General features: G+C 38.7%; 1 pseudogene; it reads left to right on the forward strand.

Annotated features, from left to right (window-relative positions):
* The first annotated feature begins 2023 nt into the window (after positions 1–2023).
* Positions 2024–4496, forward strand: LOC131150378 (2-alkenal reductase (NADP(+)-dependent)-like; annotated as a pseudogene).
* Positions 4497–10556: the final 6060 nt, after the last annotated feature.

The raw sequence follows: 10556 nt of genomic DNA on the forward strand, positions 1-10556 counted from the left end.
AGACCAAATTTGGCTTAAAAAGCCTTACCTCAACTTAGGGATGATTTCCTACTTGCTTTCACCAACGATCCGCTCCGACAGATTTGGAGAGAACTTCCCTAGGAGCGTCGTGGTGACTTCGGATTGTCAATCTAACGTAAAACTGGCCCAAAAATGATGAGAGAGAGAGAGAGAGCACCGAAAGGGGGGGGGGTGAGAGAGGAGAGAGGTAGCTTAATAAGGAAGTTAAAAATCGGATTTTTGTATATATATAGAACTGGATTCGTCGATGAGCCACACCATTCGTCGACGAATCCTTCATTAATTTCGTTGACGAAATTCAGTCCTCATCAACGAAATTCAGTCGGAACTAAACCTCTCTTGGTACTTTTTCGTCGACGAAATTCAATCTTCATGGACAAATTTTCTTAAGCCATCGTCGACGAATACAGGGGATTCGTCGACGAAGCCCTGATGATTCCCTTCCTCTTTATTATTTAAATTCCATTATTATTCGGGTTGTTACACATGCTCTGCATGCATCTAGTGGTTCACGGAGCCGCTTTGGTGACCCGCCTATTGTACAAATTGAGAACGTGTTTGGCCCATCAACACCCTATACATGTTCGATGGGAGCTAACATTGCGGGGTTGTCCAGTAGCTGACTGTATGTTGCAAATGTTCCTTCATCCTCCATGTCTTCAGGTTTGAGTACCTTATTCGACTCTGCTACCAACCCATCCATGTCATTCCTATTGGATAACAGTTTAGATGTGGATGACGTGGATGCACGAGTCATGCCACCTCGTGACTGTCCAACATCATTATATGAGTCATCTTCCCATCTACTTCATCTGGATGATGATGATAGACATATACGACAATGATGGGGCAGGGGACCGGATGGAGATGACCAGCAAGGAGAGGGCGGATGCATTTGGCAGCCACCCTAACACTGGAGACGACCTGCGTGTGGCACGTGAGTCTGATTCTTTTGATTTCATTTGTATAGCATCGATTCTTTTGATTTCATTTGTATAACCTCATTACATTATTTATGTATAATTGGGGATGTTTATTTATTGTTCCCGAATATGTATATGTAGTTGGAAACTACTGTTTGCATATTCTCAATGTATGTAGTTGTGTAGGAAAGTTATGAAATATTGTTATCGATTGTCGGAATTTATACTTTAATTCAACGTAGTGTGAATGTCAACATTGGTGTATGATAGTTATGAAAATAGTGGTATCGATTACCAATGAAAATTATTTTTTTTGAATAGGTGCAAGCATAGATGAATATAGTTGATTTTAAGAGGAGATTTTGCTGAAATTTTTACAGTAGTTCGATGTACTGTGAATGTGTACTCTACCAAAATTTTTAGATCTCTTTCTTTTTTATCTTTGTTGCTATTATTTTAGATTGAATAAATCGTTTTGTATTTATATAAATGTTACCTAAACACGTTATCTAACCCAAAAAAAGAAAACTCTCCTAAAAGGACATTTATTATAGTTATTTAAAGTCCTAATTAAAATACAAAAGTTATTGTAGTGCAATACTTTTTAATAATATGTTGGTAAGTAATCAGTATTGCACTTTTAGTTTTAATTTGTTAAGGGAAAGGAATATGCATATTCTTAATGGATTTTTTTTGAAAAAAAACATTCCAATTTTGTTTACTAAGGGACAATGAATATTAATTAATGTTATTGATAATAAAAAAAATTTTAAAAATTATATTTTTTAGGCAGTATAAAACTCGTGGAACCATTTAACAAGTTTTAGCTACCACGCGTCGGGCTGCCCTCCTTTTTTAAAACTTACTCGATAGTTTAACGACTTTTACTTAAAAATTGCTGGAATATCCGGCCAGTTTTTGAAGGCAGTGAGAAATAAGTTCAATATTTATTAAATATTTTAATATATATAGGAAAAACCGCACTGATTTTTAAAAAGCTTGTGTGAACTCGTGTAAATATATGTCAGCGGTGACGAAGTGGGAGAAGCAGACAGGGCCGTCGCTTCTCACAAAGTAAAAGCAGGGGAGCTGAGCCGTCGCGTCTGTATTTTCATGTCGCAGCTGAATTTTCCAACGCCCCATGTACTATTTTTCATAGCCTATACGTCTTCTCATCTGTTATAAATTTTCAGACAGGGAGAGAGAGAAGAGAGTAATCAATCGATGGCGGAAATGGAAATGTTAAGGGGAGAAGAGGTGAGGAACAAGCAGGTGATATTGAGAGAGTACGCAATTGGGGTTCCCAAGGAATCGGACATGGAGCTGAGGACGGGGACGATTCGGCTGAAGCTACCTGCAGAATGCTCTAATGGGGTTTTGGTCAAGAATCTATACTTGTCCTGCGATCCCACCATGCACGGTCGCATGCGACAATCAGACCGTCTTGGCTACTATACCCCCTTCTCTCTTGGCTCCGTAAGCCCGCCTCCCCCACCCGCAATCTCTGTGTGTGTTGAATTGAGATTAATGATTCATCTGGTTAAGGGACTTATATCAAACAGAAAGTGGGTGGAAAGAAGAAAACATTAGAGACATGGTTCCGTCGTAGAATTGGTAGAAAGCTTCTGCAAATTTAATTTTCTGCTTAGATTTCAAAATTTCTGCAGTTCCTTTTGGTATTAAAACAAGATAAGAGTTATGAATGAGAGAAATATGTTGTGCGAGTAATTAATTGGAAAGCTTATTGACATTTTTGAAATTTCCCTGCTGTATGTGAATTTATGCTGGAAAACATGAATGCAGGCACTGAATGGGTTTGGAGTAGGCAGAGTTTTAGACTCTGGACACCCCAAATTTAGCAAGGATGATTTGGTTTGGGGAAAAACTGGATGGGAAGAGTACACTGTCATCACTGCACCTGAAACCTTGTTTAAAATTGAACATACCGAACTACCCCTTTCCTACTACACTTGAATTCTTGGTAATAATCAAGGCATATGATGATTTCCTAATTCATATGTGATCAGTTGCTTGATTGATGCCCATATTTTCATCTGGGTTTTTCTAAGTTCTAATTAATTTTTATATTTGGTAATTGCTCATGTCATTCACAATCACAGGCATGCCCGGCCTGACTGCTTATGTTGGTCTGTATGAGGTTTGTTCACCCAAGAAAGGAGATCGTGTGTTCATTTCAGCTGCATCTGGTGCAGTTGGTCAGCTTGTTGGCCAGTTTGCCAAGTTGATCGGCTGCTATGTTGTTGGAACCGCTGGAAGCAAACAAAAGGTGCATGCAGTTTCTCACTCACCATTTCTCATTCTGTTTCACTATACTTATCGATTCCTCATTTGGTGCCTGCTACCTTTAATTTGCTTGTGCAAACAATGACTGAGTTACGTATCTGTGCCATTGATAATAAAGTTCAACGATCGCAATTGGATTTCGTTATTCTCCAAAAGATCCAACTTCCTTCTGGTTTTTCTTTTTCCCTATATAGCTCTGGGTTTCTGAAGTTTTGACAATATGCGTTTTCATGTAGTCATTCACAAAGGCTGTTGCCTTAACAATGCTTCTATTTGTTAATTTTCTATCATTTTTTGCTGGCGGGGCGGTGCAGTTGCAGGAGTTGATTCAGCTCAATAAGCTTGAATATATATTTTTTTTAATTCATATAGCTTCTAATGTTTCATTTTTGTTTGTAATAAGGTTGATCTATTGAAGAACAAGTTTGGGTTTGATGAGGCATTCAACTACAAGGAAGAGCCTGACCTGGATGTGGCTTTGAAAAGGTCAGTAAACAGTATCTAGGCATATGCACATACCCACACTCCCAAACACTGGTTTTGGGCCATTTGTTGCATCTGGATCGTTTTGGGTTTTAGAAGGCTAACAAAGAAACAGAGATAATCCATTGCATGCCATAATTAAGGACTTTCTTTGAAATTCTCAGTTCCTTGTTTGATTTGAAAGAGAATATGCATATGCGAACACTAGTACTAGTATCGTTTCCTGAATGTGACTAGGTACTTTCCCGAAGGAATTGACATTTACTTTGAGAATGTTGGGGGTAAAATGCTCGACGCGGTGCTCCTCAACATGAGAATCCGTGGTCGCATCGCTGCCTGCGGGATGATCTCCCAATACAACCTTCTTGAGCCCGAAGGCGTAAAGAACTTGATGTGCCTTGTTTCCAAGAGAATCCAAATGGAAGGTTTCACGTACAATGATCACCTCCACGTCTATCCCAAGTTCTTGGACACTCTCCTGCCTTACATCAGACAAGGGAAGATAGTGTATGTTGAAGACATAGCCGAGGGCCTCGAGAACGGCCCTGCAGCCCTAGTAGGACTCTTCACTGGCCGCAACGTTGGAAAACAAGTTGTTGTTGTTGCTCATGAATGACTCAGCCTTTCTTCTGCTTACCATTTTTTTGTGTTTGTATATTCTAGATTGTGTGTTTGGGAGTATGGATTTTAGGACTTGGATTTGGATTTGGATTTGCGTGGATTTGGACAAATTTTAATATAATTTTATACTATATCTTATCCAAATTCAAGATCTCTCGAAACATAAAGTCTGTGTGCGCGCTCGTGTGATTTTTTTTTTTTTTTTTAAGAAACTTTGAACATATGAGTATTAATGTGTTGTACCAAGCTAGTAAGCATAGAAGCGTAGCATCTAACTTTGGTAGATAGTGGTGAGCAATATTAAACTAATTAAAAATATTAACATGTATACTAGATTAAATTGGTTTAATTGATTAAAAATAGTTAACTTATAACTCCACGAAATATATATTACAAAAATAATTATTAAAATTAGAGCCCTTAAATTCAAGAAAACAAATAACTAATTCATTTTTTTTTCATCAATTTTCTCAATACAATCGCACTTGTACTCCTTTTTTCATTCAATTAATTGGAGGGTCTTGGTTAAAGAATGAGAGATAATCTAATATACATCTTCTCTCAAAGTTCGAACGTAAGCTCTTCAACATGAATATTAATTTCAAGCTCTCATCGTTCGTATTTCTTATGTTATTATTTGGCCCCTTTCTAATATCTTCTAAAGTAGTATATGTATATATACGAGTTCTTTATGAAACCGGGACTAAGAGGAATTTCAAAATACAAGTATAGGGATGGTTTGAAACTAAATACAAATACGGACTTGATGTAGACACATTTGAGCCCCACTAAAAAATATAAATAATTAGAGCATTTAGTACTCTGTCCTGTTTGGCAAGGCGTTTTTAACTCTTAAGAGGCGAGGTGTAGGCCTTAAAGCATTGGGGAATAAGCCTCTTGAGAATTTGTTCTTAAGATAAAAATATGTAAGTAAATTATATATATTTTAAATTAAGAAAAAAAATTCATAAAATCATAAATATAATGTAAAAAATAAAAATTATCTATACCTTGCAAACTACTAGCTTGCCATTACATTATTAAATTAAATAAGATAAATTTTAACTATTTTATGAGCTTAATTATATTATTACTTATGTTATTAAAATATTTCAATATGGTCTATGTAACGTCCCTCAATTTCTTAATATAAAATGTCACATAATAGATAAAATAGTCAACCTGAATCCGTGGATAGCGGGAACACCTGTTAAGCACAGCGAAAAACCTAACAGCAGTAAACAAACAATCTTGAATATCCAATCATAAAACATAATACCAGAGTTATTTACATTCCCAAAATACTGGATTTATTTACAATCTTTTAAAAAGTCAAAAATGACACTAGGACCTTACAACAAAAATCTCATAGTCCTAGTTCAACACTTACCCTTCTAGTAGGGAAGCTCCACTCACTCAACGGCGGCCTTTACCCGCCGGTTTCTTTGGATTTCCTGAAAAATATGTTTGTAATGACCTGCTCTTTTTTTCACATATTTTTTTTTTAATAAATAAATTATCATCACATCATACATTCCAACTTAGCAGGTCACAATCCACCTGAGCCCGTGGGCACCAGGGATATATCAAAACATAAAGCAGAATCCCTAGCAGCAGAAAATATAAAAACATGTACATCTCAATACCATATACCAGAATATACCAGAGTTACTACAATCACTGTATTTTCATATATACATCCTAAAAATAAAACCTAGGGACATTTCCCACAAAATCTAACTGTCCCTACAAAACTTACTCTTCAAAAAGGGCAGATAGACCGTACTATATCAGCGAGGCTTTTCTCGCTCTCCTATTCGGGGCTCCTGAAAAGTTAATAAGATTTAGGGGTGAGACACTTCTCAGTAAGGGAAATAAACTAATACCAGTGTGTGGCAACATGAGTATTATGTGTTCTACATATACCATACATAACATATTCAATACTGTTTATCAAATTTGGGAAAACATACATATATATCAACACATAGCAGAATATACTGCATTTTCATAAACATATCTCATCTCATACACTAATAATAACATAAAACAATCCTGGTAGGTTAGCTGGCTGTTGTCATGTATTACTTCCACATGACTGGGTTGTGTGGCCCGAAGGCGGGACCTGACAATGGTTGGCCGACCACTGCCAAGTCAAACAGTAGTCTGTAGGTCCGATGGGTCTACCCAGACTGGTTCGTACACCAGGGGCGATAACAGCACACTTCTTAAAAATAACCACATCGACCATCCAATCTCACACCACTCCGTATAGCGGCGTTAACACAAATATCATGATCACGAAGACCATGGACACTTAGCAATGGTACCGTGCAAGTGCTAGCCTAGACCAAGCCAACCAGGTTCTGATATCATATACATATACTAAAATCGTGATACATGGATATCTCATATCAATAATTATCAAATCAATCATATCATTTTTCACATATACATATTTCATGAAAATCATCAGCCCGTACGCCGAAATTACACATTTTATCATAGTTCGACCCGTACGCCGGCAAATCACATAACACAGCCTGTACGCTGGCAAATCACATAACTCGGCCCGTACGCCGACAAATCACATAGCACAACCCGTACGCTGGCAATCTCATCTGCATAGCACAGCCCATACGCCGGCAAATCACATATATATATATATATATAAATATCTCGGCCCGTACGTCGGTTTTCCATCATAGAAATCCATATTCTCTCCATTTCAAAAAAAAAAAACAGTATTTCACAACATTTTTATACTCATGCCATACTAAACAAATTTTCCACATATTCAACATATCATCATTTAAATAGTATTTTCCAAATATAAATCATATATATAAATATATTTATTTTTCCTGAAACCAGATGCTACATATATATACATGCATTTTCTCAAAACAAAACTAACTTAGTTTATCCCCTTACCTGATTCCTGAAAAACCCCTAAGAAAATCTTCCCCGTACCCACAAGGTTCTCAACTCAACACCCTGAAAATGAAAACTCGCAGAATTAAAGTTTAGTATTTTCGTACGTACAACATTTTCTATAACTACCACTAAGTCAAATTCGACTTAAAAAGTCTTACCTCAACTTAGGGATGATTCCCAACGTTCCCAATCAACACCCCTGGAACTGAAAATTTCCAGTATTAAAGTTCAGTATTTTTATACATATATCACTTTCTTCAACTGTAAAAAATCCAAATATCGAATATAAAGCCTTAACTTGGATTTGGGATGAAATCCAACTTCGTTTCCCTAACGATCCGTTCCGGCAGACTTGTAAAGAACTTCGCCAGGAGCGTCGTGGTGGCTTCGGTTTATCGATCCGGCATAAAACTAGCCCGGAATCGAAGAGAGAGAGAGAGTCGTAGGAGAGAGAGAGAGAGAGTGTGTGTGTGTGTGTGTGTGAGAGTGCACTGACCGCAACACAAAAAAAAAATCCAATTCAAATTGGATTTTTTTTACTTTCAAAGCTTCTTGAAGAAGCTTGTGGTATTATATATATATACATTTTTTTTTGTCATTATCATACTATTCATTTTAGTTGTTTAATTTAATTAATTTATTTTATTTTATTATTTTATTATTTATTTATTTTATTTTTAAAATTTTATTTTTCCCGATTACTACATTCCTCCCCTCTTAAAAGAATTTCGTCATTGAAATTTACTGTTTCCGTAACTTGCCATCCTTTAATCAGGAAAAAAGGTCTACTCATTTTATTACCTACCCTCACTTATGGCGGAGGAATATCATGGTTACATTCCAAGTCCTGGAAGATTACATGTACAAAAGAAACTTCTTCTAGAACTAGAATACTACACTTTTCAAATCCTTACATGTACCTGCAAAAGAAACTACCTAACTACTTACATTTTATCCACTCAGACCTCTTGAAATAAATGTGGATACCTCTGCTTCATCTGCTCCTCGGACTCCCAAGAAGCCTCTTCTACTGCATGATTCCTCCACAAGACTTTTACTTGAGGAATCGTCCTATTACGTAGCTCTTGCACTTTCCTATCCAGAATCTGTACTGGTACCTCCTCATATCCCAGTGAATCACTAAGCTCCAACTCATCACAATTGATGACATGAGAAGGGTCTGGGACGTATTTCCTCAACATAGCAACATGAAATACGTTGTGAATCCTGGACAATACAGGTGGCAAAGCTAGCCTGTAGGCTACCGGTCCCACTTTATCTAGAATCTGAAATGGACCGATAAACCTAGGATTAAGTTTACCCTTCCTCCCAAATCGCATAACCCCTTTCATCGGAGCTATCTTCAAAAATACGTGATCACCTACGTCAAACTCTAAATTCCTGCAACGATGGTCGGCATAACTCTTCTGTCGGCTCTGAGATGCACTGATCCTGTCCCTGATAAGACGAACTTTATCACACGCCTGCTGAACCAACTTTGGCCCCACTACTCGCCGCTCACCCACTTCATCCCAAAACAAAGGAGAACGGCATCCCTTACCGTACAAAGCCTCAAATGATGTCATGCCAATGCTAAGCTGATAACTGTTATTATACGCAAATTCTACTAATGGCATGAACTGAGTCCAACTACCCCCAAAGTCTAGTACACATGCTCTGAGCATATCCTCTAATATCTGTATCGTCCTCTTAGTCTGCCCGTCTGACTGAGGATAGAATGTCGTACTAAACGATAACTAAGACCCCAGAGCCTCTTGCAGACTCCTCCAAAATCGTGATGTGAATCATGGGTCTCGATCCGACACAATAGATACAGGCACCCCATGAGAACGTACTATCTCTTGAATGTAAATCTCCACTAAACGGCTAAGGGAGTAGTTGATCATGATAGGAATAAAGTGGGCGGTCTTCGTCAATCGATCAACAATTACCCAGATGGCATTATGGCCATGTAACGCCGTCGGCAATCCTGACACGAAGTCCATCGATATGTGATCCCACGTCCACTCCGGGATGAATAACGGTTGCAACTGCCCTGCCGATCTCTGGTGCTCAGCCTTTACCTGCTGGCACGTCAAACACTGCGCTACATACTCAGCAATTTCTCTCTTCATACCACTCCACCAGTAGGACTCTCACAGATCTCTGTACATCTTCGTACTACCGGGATGAACTGTATACAAAGATCTATAAGCCTCCTCTAGAATAGTCTTCTTGATCTCAGTATCGGCAGGAACACATAATCTGGAACGGAACCGCAAAGCTCCGTCATCTGCGATACTAAACTCCTCCCCCTACCCACTCTGTACTCTGTCTATCACCTCCACTAGCTCTGGATCTTCCTTCTGGACAGCTTTAATTCTCTCCAGCAGGGTAGGCTGTACCACTAGGCTGGCAATACATACTGGGAGATCACTCTCCACCAACTCCATGCCGAGTCTCTCCAGATCCAGATCGGATGCTGGATCCCCATAGCCGCCAACACTGGCTCCCTGGATTTCCTGCTCAACGCATCAGCTACCACGTTTGCTTTCCCTGGGTGATAACTTATGGTACAATCAAAATCCTTAATCAGCTCCAACCACCTTCTCTGCCTTATATTCAGTTCTTTCTGCGTAAAAAAATACTTCAAACTTTTATGGTCGGAGAAGATCTCACACTGCTCACCGTACAGGCAATGCCTCCAAATCTTCAGTGCGTGTACCACTGCAGCCAACTCAAGATCATGGGTAGGGTAGTTCTTCTCGTATTCTTTCAACTGCCTGGATGCATACACCACTACCCTACCATGCTGCATTAATACACAACCAAGTCCCTTCAAGGACGTATCACTGTAAATGGTATACCCTTCACCCCCACATGGGATGATCAACACCGGTGCTGTGACTAGTCTCTGCTTCAGCTCCTGAAAACTCTGCTCACAACTATCGTCCCACTCAAATCTAACATTCTTCCTCATCAGTCGTGTCAAAGGTCCTGACAGCGTTGAGAATTCCTCAACGAAACGACAGTAATAGCCTGCTAGCCCCAAGAAACTCTGAATCTCCTAGACATTTCTCGGTCTAGCCCAATTCACTACAGCCTCAATCTTGCTAGGATCCACAGAAATACCGTCTCCAGATACAACATGCCCTAAGAATACGACCTTCTCAAGCCAAAATTCACATTTACTAAACTTGGCGTACAACTTCTTTTCCCAAAGTGTCTGCAAAACCTGCCTCAAGTGCGTCTCATGTTTCTCATAGT

This window comes from Malania oleifera, chromosome 3, assembly GCF_029873635.1.
Source record: "Malania oleifera isolate guangnan ecotype guangnan chromosome 3, ASM2987363v1, whole genome shotgun sequence".
NCBI lineage: Eukaryota > Viridiplantae > Streptophyta > Magnoliopsida > Santalales > Ximeniaceae > Malania > Malania oleifera.